Source organism: Notothenia rossii (genome assembly GCF_949606895.1).
Source record: "Notothenia rossii genome assembly, chromosome: 2".
NCBI lineage: Eukaryota > Metazoa > Chordata > Actinopteri > Perciformes > Nototheniidae > Notothenia > Notothenia rossii.
In genome coordinates, this window is record NC_136904.1 from 54,903,049 (window position 1) to 54,917,850 (window position 14,802).

The window sequence follows — 14,802 nt, forward strand, 5'->3', positions numbered from 1 at the left end:
GGAGTGTTAATCATTCTTATTTTTGCATTCATAGCTGCACTTTGTTTATATGAGAAGGTCTAGTTATTGAGACAAGCAGCCGTCATTAGCAAGCAATCTTTGGCCAACTTCTGGTGCATTGAAACTAGTCACACAAAGTTATTGGTCGTATAAAAACTAAAGACATGCAGTACTAGGGCTGTCCCGAATAACATTTTTCGGGCTCCGGATAGTCGGTAATAATCAGCAGCGGATATTCGGCGCGCGGGCTTCAACACGTGTATTTCGGTTTATTCAAGGCATTCATTTTGTTATCCTACAGCAGTGCTATTCAATTAGTTTGGAATGGAGACCGGTTGATGAAAATGATCCAAAGCAAGGGGCCGGGAAAAAGATGGCTTGAAATATGAAAAATCATATTAAGAGCTTCAGATACAGTAAATACTACAACAGCATAGTTGAGTGCATATATTGTGTTTTATTAAATCAAACAACATAGCCCCAAGGACTATAGATCTAAATGGCAAGTTCAGAACTCAGTAGGCCTACATGTGCAGCTGATATAACCATCAATATAATTTAATTTGATTTAATTTAGGTGAAATTATCTAATAATTCAAGCAGAGATGCAATAAATGACAGGAGTTGTCACAGTAGCTAGGTGGGTTCGAAACCCGAGCCCACCGAAGTTTTCAGGCAATGTCTTCCCCTCTATCTCTCAATTTAACACCCTCTCTGGAATAAAGGCACTCTGGCCCAAAAACAAATATAAAAAAAGAGATATATAAAAAAGAAAAAAAAGATTACTTTTTAACATTAAATATCACCCTGGGGCCGGATTTGGCCCGCGGGCCGCCAATTGAATAGTCCTGTCCTACAGTATTGTTGTTTTATTGTTATTTGTTAATAAAAAACATTTTCCAAAAGGTTTCATAATACGCTCCGAATCCGAGACACCTGACAAAACGCTGTGAAGCAGAAGCGCAGAAAGAGCATACTACTACGATTTATTTTTATAAGATTTATATTTATTTATAATTTCTTTATTGTCTCAGTACTCGCATACATTAAAACGAAATGTGTCCTCTGCATTTAACCCAACCCTATACCATCCTAACCCACCCTAGTCGCAGTGCAGCGCCCGGGGACAAACTCCAGTTCCAAATTCCGGTTCCAAATTCCGTCAGCTATTAGCCTAAGTTTATAACGTTTTACAACCTGAAGAGTCAAACAAAGATACAAAACACACATATTTCTGTTATAACAACAATACTTTTTATTAAATAAGTAACTGCAGGGGGTCCAGAGACTAAGGGAGGGAGGAGGTGATGAATGTTTTGAGCGGTTAGTCAACACTTCCCTCCCTGACTCTCTGGACCCCCTGCAGTTTGCCTACAGAGGAAACAGGTCCAGAGACGACGCCATAGCTTCACTATTTCACTATTTCACTTTTTTAAACTATTTTTCTTCTTGTATTTACTATTTACTATTTACTTGCACTATATTTTTCTGTTTATCTGAGTTTTGTGTTGCACTGTTGGAGAAGCCTGTGACACAAGATTTTCATCGACATAACTACACTGTAGCTATGTTTGTTTGACAAATAAGAACCTTGAACCTTGAGATAGCTGTAACAGTAGGCCTAACCATGGGCGTAATTTCCACTGGGGCCACTTTTCAAATGTGTTTATGTTACGTTCCCTATTGGGCTAGGGGAGCCAAAGGGGAAATAACACGACCAGAGTGTTATTGGTAATAATTATAAGTGGTTTTATTACAACAAGAGAGAACTTCAAAAGGAAGTTTATAAAGAAACAAAACCCTCCCGTTACACGAGGTACAAAATGTGACTCAAGAAAGCTGCACACACACAGCTGTAGCTGGTCTACAGGTGCTAATCACCTGGGTCTAAGCTAATATGGTTTGCACAGATAACAGCTGGTCAACAGGTACTAATCACCTGGGTCTAAGCTATCGCGTTTTAAACAGATAACAACAGCTGGTCAACAGGTGCTAATCACCTGGGTCTAAGCTAATACTCCTACACAACGTTACACAATAGAAAGGTACAACACTCTACTTGCACTCGGCTAAGTATCTGCGGATTACAGGGGGAGCTAACAGTATAACACACACAGTAAGTATCGTGAGGCTAGAGGCGTCTGTCTCCCTACACAGAGCCTCCAGAATGATCTCCGTTCCCAGCCTTTGTACTCCTCCCCCCGGGAGATGTGCCGGAAAGGGCGGGGATTGGATGACGTCTCATCCAATCACCTCTTCGGATGCAGCGAGGGCGGGACGTCAGAGAAACTGCGCCGCTCCGGTGTACACACACACACACACACAGGTTTACCAGCCTTGACAGCGCCAGGAAGGCAGCGGCTGTAACACCCCCTCCCTTAAGACAAAACCCAACAGGGTTTTTGATGAACCATACCCCACAACATAACGAACACAGAACACATCACTACAGTCTGGACAGAGCATCTGCAAACACGTTCTCTGAACCCTTTTTGTGTCGGATCTGCAGGTTGTAGTCTTGGACGATCAGCGCCCACCGCATGAGACGCTGGTTGTGATTGTACATGCGGGACAAAAAGACAATGGGATTATGGTTGGTAAATACTGCAACTGGCAAAGAACTAGATCCGACATAAACTTCAAAGTGCTGGAGAGCTAACAACAAAGCAAGGGTCTCCTTTTCAATGGTAGAGTACCGGACCTGATGTTTGTTGAACTTACGGGAGAAGTAGCAGACAGGATGATCCACTCCATCCGCATCCTCCTGCAGTAAAACAGCACCGGCCCCCACTGCACTGGCATCCACCTCTAGTGTAAAGGGCTTAGCAAGATCGGGAGCAGCGAGCACAGGAGCGTGACTTAAGAGTGTTTTTACGCACTCAAATGCATATTGGCAGTCAGGGGTCCAAACGTAGTCCGCCTTGGGACTTATCAAATTAGTTAGCGGTTGGGCTACAGTGGAAAAGTTGCGGCAGAAACTGCGGTAGTAGCCTGCCATGCCGAGGAAACGGCGGAGGTCACTCCTGGTGCCGGGCACCGCACATTCAGTCACCGCAGCAACCTTAGCTTCCACTGGTCGGACTTGGCCTTGCCCAACCTGCTTCCCTAAGTAGGTGACAGTAGCTTTCCCAAACTCACATTTGGCCACATTCAATGTAAGAGATGCTTGTGCGAGGCGGGTGAATACCTGACCCAATATCTGCATGTGCATCTCCCAGGTGGGAGTGTACACAATGAGATCATCTAAATACGCATTACAGTTACTTATTCCTGATAATACAGTATTCACCAGTCTCTGAAAGGTGGCAGGAGCGTTACACATACCGAAAGCCATGACGGTGTACTGTAGGAAACAGTCAGGCGTAGCGAAGGCGGAGATTTTCGAAGCACGGTCTGTTAAAGGTACCTGCCAATAACCTTTAAGCAAATCCAATTTACTGACGTATTTGGCGAACCATCAGATTTAGCCTCTACTAGGCACGGGGAGCACCATGGACTAGAGCTCTGTGTAGCTAAGCCATTAGATACCAGATATTCCGCCTCCTGTTTCATAAGGGCGCGCTTGGTCGGATTTGCACGGTACGGGTGCTGCTTAATCGGCCTCGCGCCTTTTACATCGATGTCATGCGTTATCACATTAGTTTGTGTCGGGACATCCTGAAAAAGGCACGAGAATTGAGCCACTAACTGGGTTATGTCATGCTGCTGCTCCGCCTGCAGATGACTTCACGTAGTGGGCAGCGTCTCTATCATCTCCGAGTTACATAACCGGGCACCCGGCTGGTGATGGGAACGCATCACCAAACTGTCATCAGATGGGCCGGAACTATCTGTAACAATTAATGCGGAAGCAGCTACTCTTTGATTAACCAACCCCCCAGACTGGCTGTCAGCAGCGATGCGCGAATGATAACGTTTCAACATGTTAACATGGCAAACGCGCGTTTTACGTCGTCTCTCCGGAGTGCAAATAACATAATCGGTGTCACTAAGACAGTCACGGATTTCGTACGGCCCGAGGAATTTAGCGGAGAGCGCAGCGCCAGGGATAGGGAATAATGCAAGAACCTTTTCCCCTATCTCAAAATGCCTAGGAACAGCGGCACGGTCATAATTACGCTTCATGACAGCCTGTGAAGCGGAGAGCGACTCTCTAGCGAGTGAATTTGCCCGGTGCAGGCGCTCACGAAACTAACTAACGTAATCCAATACGTTCTTATCCGGAGGAGTATCAGCCGAGAGAAACTCATCATGTAAGATTTTAAGGGGGCCGCGGGGCGTATGGCCGAAAACGAGCTCCGCAGGGCTGAATCCTAACGATTCCTGAACAGCTTCACGAGCTGCGAACAAGACGAAGGGAATTCCCTCATCCCAGTTTTTTTCCGTTTCCATACAGTACTTCCGCAGCATGCTTTTTAGGGTCTGATGCCACCGTTCCAACGCATCCTGCGACTCTGGGTGATACACGCTGGAAATAACATGTTTCACTTGTAGTGTTTGGAGGACCTGTATGAACAACTTGGATTTAAAATGTATCCCTTGGTTACTCTGAATTACCCGCGGTATTCCAAATGTGGAAAATAATTGTGTCAACGCCTTAACTATAGCGGCGGAAGTAATACTACACAGCGGAATAGCTTCAGGGAAACGAGTAGACGTACACATAATGGTGAGCAAATACTGTTGACCCGTTTTTGTACGCGGTAAAGGGCCAACACAATCTATCAACACCCTGTCAAAGGGCTCACCTATAGCCGGTATGGGATGTAATGGAGCTTGCGGAATTTTTTGGTTAGGCTTACCGACAACCTGGCACACATGACAGCAGTGGCAAAAGCTAGAGAAATCCTTCTTTAAACCTGGCCAAAAGAAATGTTTGAGAACGATCTGATAAGTTTTAGTCACGCCCAAGTGTCCCGACCATTTACTCTCATGCGCTACAGATAGTACATGTTGACGGTAGGGCGCCGGCACAACTACCTGATGCGCTACACTCCAGTCAGCCTCAGCCGTAGCAGTGAGGGACCATTGGCGCACTAATATCTCCTTATCCAGCACATAAGCTACCTTCTCACCCCTTGCTTTGCTATTACTCACCACCTGCTCGAAACACTTCGCAAGCGTCGGATCAGCCCTCTGCGCAGCGAGTAAACGCTCTCGGGTTACCGGGAGTGTCGAACCGCCAACAACTGGGCTGGCAGGTTGCGCTGGCGCAGTAGCCACGGCAGGGGAAAGGGAAACCACAACTTCTGATCTTTTCTCCGGCATCTTGTCATCTGTAAACAGTGTCCCAAACATAGTATCATTTAGAGACACATCTGAGTCACTCTTACGCGCCTGCGCACGGGTGACAGCACAAAGGGGGAAAATGTGGGCATTTGTTACCTCAGGCAGTACAGCCTGCGGAGAATCCAATATTTCAAGCGCAGGAGTTACCTTACCTCCTGCAATGTCATTTCCCATTAAGAAAACTATACCACGTATGGGTAATGCTGGGCACACAGCAACAGGGAAGAATCCAGTAATTAATTTAGATTGTACATGTACATTGTGTACGGGCCGGGGCACATAACCCATTTCAATGCCACATAATATTGATCCATACCCACACACTGATTGGTCGGAGAATGGCAGGGCAGATGCAACAATCACCGACTGGGAACCTCCAGTGTCTCGTAGGATGCGGATGGGTCTCTGATCATCCGACTCACCTGTTAACGATATCAATCCCTCAAACACAAAAGGCTTAAAGCAGGGATCTATTTCTTCATCATGGTCGGAGGGAGGAATATTGGGTGACTCCGCATTAATTAAACCAATGCCTTTCGGCCGGGTCAGACTTGGTGGTTGCTCCTTACGTTTATGAATCATGCAGTTAGCAATAACATGTCCAAACTGATGACAATAGTGGCACTCTCTCGCCTCTCTTGTTACCCTATACACATTCCCCGGCTCAGAGGGTGCAGCACACACACTGTGTGCCCTCTCAGTAGCGACAGGGGAAAACACAGTTTTATGCATCAACACATATTCGTCAGCCAGTACAGCAGCTGCGGAGAGAGACTGTACTCTCTGTTCGTTTATGTATCCCACAATGCGGTCAGGCAACCCCCTTTTAAATTCTTCCATGAGAATTAATTATTTCAGAACAGAGTACTCTGCAGCGTTACACGAGTCAATCCACTTTATAAATAACATCCTTTTCTCCCTGGCAAACTCAACATGGGTTTGATTAGAACCCTTTCTATGGTTCCTGAATTTCTGCCGGTAGGCTTCGGGAACTAGCTCGTACACCCTAAGTATGGCACGCTTCACCAGGTCGTAACTTAAGCTGTCCTCTAACGGAAGAGCAGAAACTGCCTCTTGAGCTCCCCCGTGAAGCCTACACCGTACTAACAACGCCCAGGCTTCAGCCGGCCACTGTAGTGCCGCTGCAATGTGTTCAAACGCACAAAAATACGCATCCACTTCAGTCTCGAGGAAAACCGGCACTAATGCTACATTTTTCCCTACATTCAAGGCAGGTGGACGAGAAGGAAGTGAAAAGCTTTCTCTAGGATTGCAAATAACACCAGATGCGCGCAGTTCGGAGTCTAGCTCCATCTGCCGTATCCGGACTTCCTTATCTGCTTCGATTCTTTTTGCCTCCAACTGAAACTGATACTGCCTGTCTTGCTCCCTGTCTTTTGCCTCTAACTGAAGTTGCCTGTCTTGTTGCCTGTCTTTTGCTTCCAACTGAAGTCGGGCGAGGCAGACTTTAAGTTTATTCCCTTCCCGGGAATCTGTACTACCAACCGGAGAGGGTGGACATTTACGAGGCGGCCTGAGCAGTGCTTCACACGGCTCGCCCCCCTCGCTGCCATCACTCTTTTCTTGGCTAAATGTAAACTCCGCCGCCTGCCTCTGATTTAACGGGTCTTCAGTTAAGGCGTTAGACCCTGGGAGCTCAGCGGGCACAGCCAGTACTAGTAATTCCCTTCTCACCATCTCATCCCCCACCAATGCCTTCAACTCTTCCTTTAACATCTGCCGACTCACCACCAGACTGAAGTGCCGCGCTATTTCTATCAAATCGTCCTTTTTACACCGGTCCAGCTCCTCATAGGACGGCCAAACTAAGAACGACTCTAAGGCGAAGGCTGCCATTCTCGGGTGTACTGCCCACACGTATTTACAAATAGTGTTTGTTGCTATAACAAAACCACCTATAAACCCAGGGATTCTATTAATATTATCCCGGACGAGCCCCCACGTGTTACGTTCCCTATTGGGCTAGGGGAGCCAAAGGGGAAATAACACGACCAGAGTGGTATTGGTAATAATTATAAGTGGTTTTATTACAACAAGAGAGAACTTCAAAAGGAAGTTTATAAAGAAACAAAACCCTCCCGTTACACGGGGTACAAAATGTGACTCAAGAAAGCTGCACACACACAGCTGTAGCTGGTCTACAGGTGCTAATCACCTGGGTCTAAGCTAATACTCCAACACAACGTTACACAATAGAAAGGTACAACACTCTACTTGCACTCGGCTAAGTATCTGCGGATTACAGGGGGAGCTAACAGTATAACACACACAGTAAGTATCACGAGGCTAGAGGCGTCTGTCTCCCTACACAGAGCCTCCAGAATGATCTCCGTTCCCAGCCTTTGTACTCCTCCCCCCGGGAGATGTGCCGGAAAGGGCGGGGATTGGATGACGTCTCATCCAATCACCTCTTCGGATGCAGCGAGGGCGGGACGTCGGAGAAACTGCGCCGCTCCGGTGTACACACACACACACACAAGCAGGTTTACCAGCCTTGACAGCCCCAGGAAGGCAGCGGCTGTAACAGTTTATTATAAATGTTTGAAGGAAGTGATCATCGTCATGGAGGAGCAAACAGCGTCTGTGTGTGGCACAAACATATTTTGTGTGCGAGAGAGAGAGAGAGCGCACCGGCGGTTCTAGACCAATTTGACTGGGGGGGCCAGGCTGGGGTCATATGGGATTAGTTTTGTATCATAAACATAAAGCAACACTTTCGCAGAATAAAGCAAAACTATGAGTTTAAAAGAAAAAAAAACTGAGTCAAGCTAAATAAAATAAATTTCAAAAATAAAACTATAAGTTGCAAACAAATCATTTGTGTAATCATGTAAAATATAAGTATTTTTTCTTTGTTTTAACATAGGTTTTTGTTTTTACAGTTCTTGTTTCTTCTTTCTCAATGATCAGACTTTTGCTCTCGCTGCAGCTCTTCTCGTTTACGCTCCCTCATTTTTTGTTTTCGATTTTGACACAAACATCCCAGGTGGGCGGGACTTTCAGGGGTGTGTCCCCATTGGCTACTCAGTTTTTGAGTGACAGCCCACTAAACCACAGATCATACAGTGCAACTCATGCAGCAAACTCCAGAGTCCACTCGGCCACGTTAGTGTCGGTGTCTCCTGGGGAGTTTCATGAACATATCGGACTTATCTTATGGATTGCTGTTCATTAGACTTGTGTTGTGTAGTTTATACTTTATTCCAACTTTAAATATTTTAATACCTAAACACACTGCTGCTGTAAAATCATTTCCCAATTTGGGATTGATAAAGTGTCTGTCTGTCTATTTATTTATTTTATAGATTAAAAAAACACATCTATTTATTTTCAAGCTAAAGGTGATACACAATATAAACTTTATACTGTTATTTTTTCAAAGACATGTTGCATTTCAAAAGCATATATTGCTATGTTTAGGACAAACAATTAAAGACTGTTTTAATTTAACAAATTCTACAATATAAAAGTGGCAGATTTGCTTTATTAAACAGAGCAGACCTAGACTGCATACCAACACAATTAGGAACATGCTCACATCTTACTATGTTGGTCTGAAGAGCTGAAGCATTCATACACAATGGATACAAACTGTGTTGTCTCATTCTATATCCTGTGAGAAAATGATATACATTTAGCATTAAAAACTCAACATACTATTCCTGAGGAAGATCTGAATAATCAACAGATTTGAATGGAATCTCTAACACAGAATAAAGACAAAAGAGTGATTATACAAATTACCTTTATTGAAATTTGAAACAGAAGAAGTCTCAAAGAATGTTTTCAATAAAAGGACATAAAACAAAAAGGTGGATAATAATACAATCTATTAAATGTATATGTAAAGACGTTTGGTCAAATGAAATTACACTGAGCCAGTGATAACAGCTACGCCCAGCGTGGAGGAAGATGGTGCAGGTTTTTCTTCATGCCCCCCCCTCCTAGGATCTAATGCTGTCCTCTCATACCTCATTCACACCAACGCAACTCCGGTCAAGCTCTGTGCTAGAGCTTTTCAGGTTCAGAACCGGTTCTTCGTTTTAGCTCCGGCTGTTTTCACACCGCCCAGAGTCCGACTGGTGCTGCGTCATTGCGTCATCATTTGCGTCATGACGTAACCATTTGCGTGGCTGCTTCATAAAGCCAAACCACGCGGAAACCCCTCACAGCTCACACTGACAACAACGACGATGGCAGATTGTGCTCCAGCTTCCTCTGTACCTCTTCGGAAGTCAAGATTCCCAGTAGGTAGCTGGTCTCTTCAGTGGACCACTGCTGCTTGTTAAGTTTCTCCATCGTTGTGTTCAAACTGGATAAAACGCGGGCTTTTTGTTGTTGTTCAGGAGTTGATCCCGCCACTGCCCCCGCCTCGACGTAAGCGTGACGTATGCAGTACTATTGCTCTAGTCGGAAAAGATGTTGGTGCTTGAAACGAACCGGATTCCGGAGCTAAGAGGCTGCTCCGCTGCGGTGTGAACAGGAAAACCCGGTGCTTTTCAAGCTCCAGCTCGGCCCTGTAACACCGTTGGTGTGAATGAGGTATCAGAGGAAGTGGGAAAACGCATGGGAGAAGACCTCTGGACGCCACGCTGTCTCAATGATCCACACTGTTAATATGAGAGGAAAATAAATGTTTTAGAAAATTAAAACATGAAGTTAACAAATAAAACACAGCTCAGACAGCACAGTCATGGATGGTAGGTTTTCCTACAAAGTTAACTCAGTCTCCATTGATTTTCATATCAAATTAGTGTGTTAATAAAATAAGCTATCATGGCTTATACTTGCATATCTAAACAGAATCATGAAAGCATGTTGGTAGACTCAGGCACACGAGTCCGTTTGAGTGTGTGCGCCGGTGTCTGAACGCTCACTCACTGCTAGCTATGTAGCTAACTCTTAGGCTACTTAGCTTGCATTGTTATGGATCTAAAGGTAGCAAAAGCTAACTTTCATAGCACAGCTTTACTTCTCACTTAACACAATAAAGAAACAGACCGTATAGTACATCACAAACAACACAAATGATCAATACTTACATATATTTTCACTTGTAGTATTATATAATAATTGAAATGCTGGTTCTTCTCGGTGTGTTCTGTCCACGCTCAGCTACCGCACCACAGCTGCCTGCACTGAACAATCGCTGGAGGACTGGGCTGTAACTCAAAAACTGAGTAGCCAATGGGGACGCACCCCTGAAAGTCCCGCCCACGTGGGAGGTTTGTGTCAGAATCAGCGCCGTATAGACTGAGAGTTACGTCATCTCCGTTCACTCCAATGGACCACTTTTTTACAGCAATGGCGGATAGTGGAGCCTCTCAATCGTTCCCCGGAAGTTAGCGCCAAGGCTAGCAGAGCTGTAGAGTTGCAGCATAATAGACCGTTCGTGACGGACTTTTAAAGGTAAGAAGAAGTTTAAAGATTTATATTGCGGATATTATCAGTACATCTGATTCAAATTAACATGTGTATTAAAGGATGTCAGTGGATTATCCCTAAATTAGTAGATTTAGGGAACATTTACAGATAACAGATAAAGCTAGGATACCGGATCAAGTTAGCAACACACGTTGAACAGACTTTTAATTGTAAATTCTGTTCTCTTAATGTCATTTCGTCCAACGTTGTTGAATTAGAGAAGAGGGGCTTCTAAACGGGATTGTATGGGTGGAGGGAGTTAAATATTAGATAAATATAACTTTGGTGCGTGTAAGAGTGAGTGTTTTTAGCAGAGCCATATTGTGTCCTTGTGATTATATTGATTATTACCTGTCTGTATAATGTTGCAGCTCAGCTGATTTTGGATTGATGGCAAACGGAGAGGGACTTAAGTGAGAGTGAAAACAAAAGGTAAGTTTAATACTACTGTTTTATATAAGTAAGTATACTAAACATGTATTCTATTACTGTATTATATAAGTAATCTTGTTAGTAACCTACTGTATGGCAGGTGGAGGGGCAGTGATGTTACAGGTGGAGGAGCAAAACTGCAAGACTGCAAACTCACAAGACAGAGAAATCAAAGTTTGTTCTCCAGAGAAGAGGTTGATTTCACTTCATTTATTTCATATTTTCTAAAGATGTGGAAATGGCAACAAAAAAAAACTTGAGAGCTGTAACCAAGACAACTGTAACAACATGAGTAGAGAGCCACCAAGGTTTTTCAAGTCTCTCTCTTACTCCATTTTGCCAACCCAAACTTCCAGGTACATGACGGGACACCTTGCTTGTTTTTGTTGTTTGCGCTCCTCTGGCTGGGTGCTGGCAGGTGGAGGGCAGTGATGTTGGCAGGTGGAGGTTAGTGATGTTACGGGTGGAGGGGCAGTGATGTTAGCTGTTACACACCAGGCTCAAACTTAACACATTGCATCCTTCTTTGCAGTGTCCTTATTCCTGGAAGGGGAATCTGCAATTCCTGCAGAGTTTTGTAACCCGTTGGTTCGCACGCAAAGCAAATTTTTAAAGCCTTGTTAATTGTCTCATTGCTCCATTTCATCCCCTTTGTGGTGAATCTGCCTAATGCCTTAAGTTGGTCTTTTGAAAACGTTTTCTTATATTTGTTGTCCCTAATTTTCATTGTTTTCTTGAGAGCTGCATTTTCCTTCCTGGTTTTTCTTAGTGCAGACTTTGTTTTTTTGGTGATTCCTTTTTGGCTCTTTAATTTTCTCTTTAATTTTTTTAATAGATCTGTTTGACTGGCTGCTGGTTCCCTCGTATGCTGACTGGCTGCTGGTTCCCTTGTATGCTGACTGGCTGCTGGTTCCCTCGCATGCTGACGGTCTGCTGGTTCCCTCGTATGCTGACTGGCTGCTGGTTCCCTCGTATGCTGACTGGCTGCTGGTTCCCTCGTATGCTGACTGGCTGCTGGTTCCCTCGTATGCTGACTGGCTGCTGGCTGAGTGGGTGGTGTCCACCCTCCCTGTCTCTCCTCACTAGCCATGTCCTCTTTCTTCACCCTTACTTTCCTCTCTCTCAGTCTCCTCATCCCTTCTTCCCTCAATCTTTGAGACTAATGTAAGTAGAAGACATGGCACTGCAGATTTTTGAACATTTAAAATATTATACCACTTAAAAATAAGAAATATGACTTTTGTTACTAAGAGTTCATACTTATTATACCTGTGTCACCTTTCACACTATAGCTGTGATCATGAGCTATGGGCTTTGTAGATACAGGTCCCGGGGTGAATCGTGGTGCAGGGGCCCTTCTCTTTTTGACCAAAGGGCGATGCACGAAGATGGTGGGTATAGCCTCTGCTCTCAGCCTAGTCTTGCCCTTTTTTGTCTTGACAAACTGGTCTGCATCAAAATGTGCCTGCGGAGTGACTTGAGGTTACTTCACACACAGAACAACTCAGTTTTGTCTGCCCACATACATATTCCATAGTGGTTGAATACGCGGTATTAGGAAACACTTTATACTTACTGGACATGTTATACTCATTACATACTTTATATAAAATATGACCAAGAATGTGAGACAACTTTATAGAAATTCATATCACATCTGTTACTGATGCCATTTGTCATACTTTGTTAAACTCACAAATAATAAAGTTCCATAACTTCAGTTGGGAACAAAGACCACACCTTATCTCCCCAAGGCAATTTCCCATCCAATAGGTGTGCTATATAGGTGTGTACAGATGGAGCACTGAATTTCAGACTCCAGCTTACAGCTTCCTGCCTACCACCTGCCAAAGACCAGTATAGAGGAATGTTAAGCCCTCCCACTATTTTCCAAGAGGGCGTTCCCAGATTTTCAATTTCAGGTTTTAACCAGGAGATGGCGCTTCATTCACAAATACAGAAAGACAAGTTTCATGGACTTTCAGTTGTGTTTTGAAGAGCATTTGAACACATCAATATTTTAGATCAACTAAAGTATATATAATCTTGTAATTCAATAATATATAGTCTTTATATATTAAATAATCATAATTATAATGTAAATGTTTACATTACACTTCTTTATTTGTTATGCTCATACTTTAACCTTTACAATCGTTTGCTTTAATATGCAGTATATTTTTGTGTTTGCTTCCTCCTGCTCCCTTTCGGACACATACTGTATGATTTATTATTATTATTGATATGAAGATATTATTAAGATAAGATAAGATGTTACTTTATTGATTGAACATTTTAGTTTAGAATGTGCTGTCCCACGGTAATTCAGAAGGCTCACAGGTCACATTCCGACCATTATTTAAAAAAATAGGTGCTTTCACACCGTCTATAGTTTGATTTGTATAGAGGGAGCTCTGTCAGTTTTCGAATTACCCATTTGGTTTCGGGGAGCCCTATTTTTCAGAGCACATCCTGCTTTTAAATATGTCACACGCACGCTCTGTTGACTGGCGCAGCAGCGCGGATGCGATCAATTTCTATAAAAACACTCTTCTACTAATACAGACGGTGTCACTATGCCGGCGGATGTGGCCGTTGTTGAAGCCTCTTCAGGCTCCGCATCGGCAGGCCTCTCCCTCGGTGTGGAGCTGTCATGCTCGACCCTAACGCCGCTTACAGCCGGCCAACTAAAAGTTGTTTTCCGTTCACGTTGTCATTGTTAGACTCCTTCGCTTCTTTGCTTGTGAATCCAAAAGCTGTGACGCTTGGCTGTTTTCGTTTTACCATATTTTTTTATTACAAAGCCAGAGTTAAAAAAATATCAATATGAACATTTCAAATACCGCGCCGGCATCACCGCCATAACCATAGCAACGTAAGTAAGAATGCAGCGCCGCCACGTACAGATGGCAACACCCAGACATATTCACAAATATAAAACAAATATTCAGAAACTGTAATGAACAATAACTATTATTTATTTCAAGAACTGTTATTTACAGAAACTCAACATTTCTAATCTGTGTGACACAAATATGCACGATTGTTTTGGGCTCCCCCTATTTATCTCAAAGTCAGCCTTCAGGGGAGCTCCCTCCCTCTTCGGGGGAGCCAAGCTCCCCCTAGCTCCCCCCATTTCGAACAGCGTCTGTGGCTGAATGGCCAGCGATTAGGTGTGGTGCATTTATCATAGGTGATCAGAGCTAACTGCCTGCCGTCAGATTTCATTTAAAAAACAGATCTGATTTTAAGACTATTTCTGCGCTCATAAAGAATGATAAGAATAAGAATAATGCGTATTGAACTGGTTTCATTAATTAGTGAGTTTATTTAACACTAGAATCGCCAATCGGGTCAATTTGTGTGATGTGTGTTGTGTGTGTGCAATGTAACTTTTTTTCAATAAAATATTAAAGTCTCCCAGTCTGTGACTTTTCCTGAAAGTGTGTTATGTAGCACCCTATGTTGTTAAAAATTGCATTCTAATTGCGGGATTTGACGGGTTTAGGTGGGCCTATACAAAAACCTCTGGCGGTTCTAGTGTTAAGGTAATTAGGTACAGTAGAAGCCCTTTTTTATCAGTAACAAATTTAGCAGTTGAACATAAAAGTCAACTAACTGAGGGTCACTTGCAAT

At 43.8% G+C, this 14,802-nt stretch overlaps 1 long non-coding RNA gene across 2 annotated transcripts; it reads left to right on the forward strand.

Moving 5' to 3' along the window:
• The first annotated feature begins 10,588 nt into the window (after positions 1-10,588).
• LOC307029842 lies at positions 10,589-14,594 on the forward strand. 2 transcript variants are annotated; one of them, XR_013805420.1, is made up of 3 exons: positions 10,589-10,719; positions 11,106-11,166; positions 11,267-14,594. It is a non-coding gene; the product is annotated as an uncharacterized lncRNA (long non-coding RNA). The 2 variants fall into 2 exon arrangements; XR_013805421.1 differs by having other exon boundaries at positions 12,002-14,594.
• The last annotated feature ends 208 nt before the right edge of the window (positions 14,595-14,802 follow it).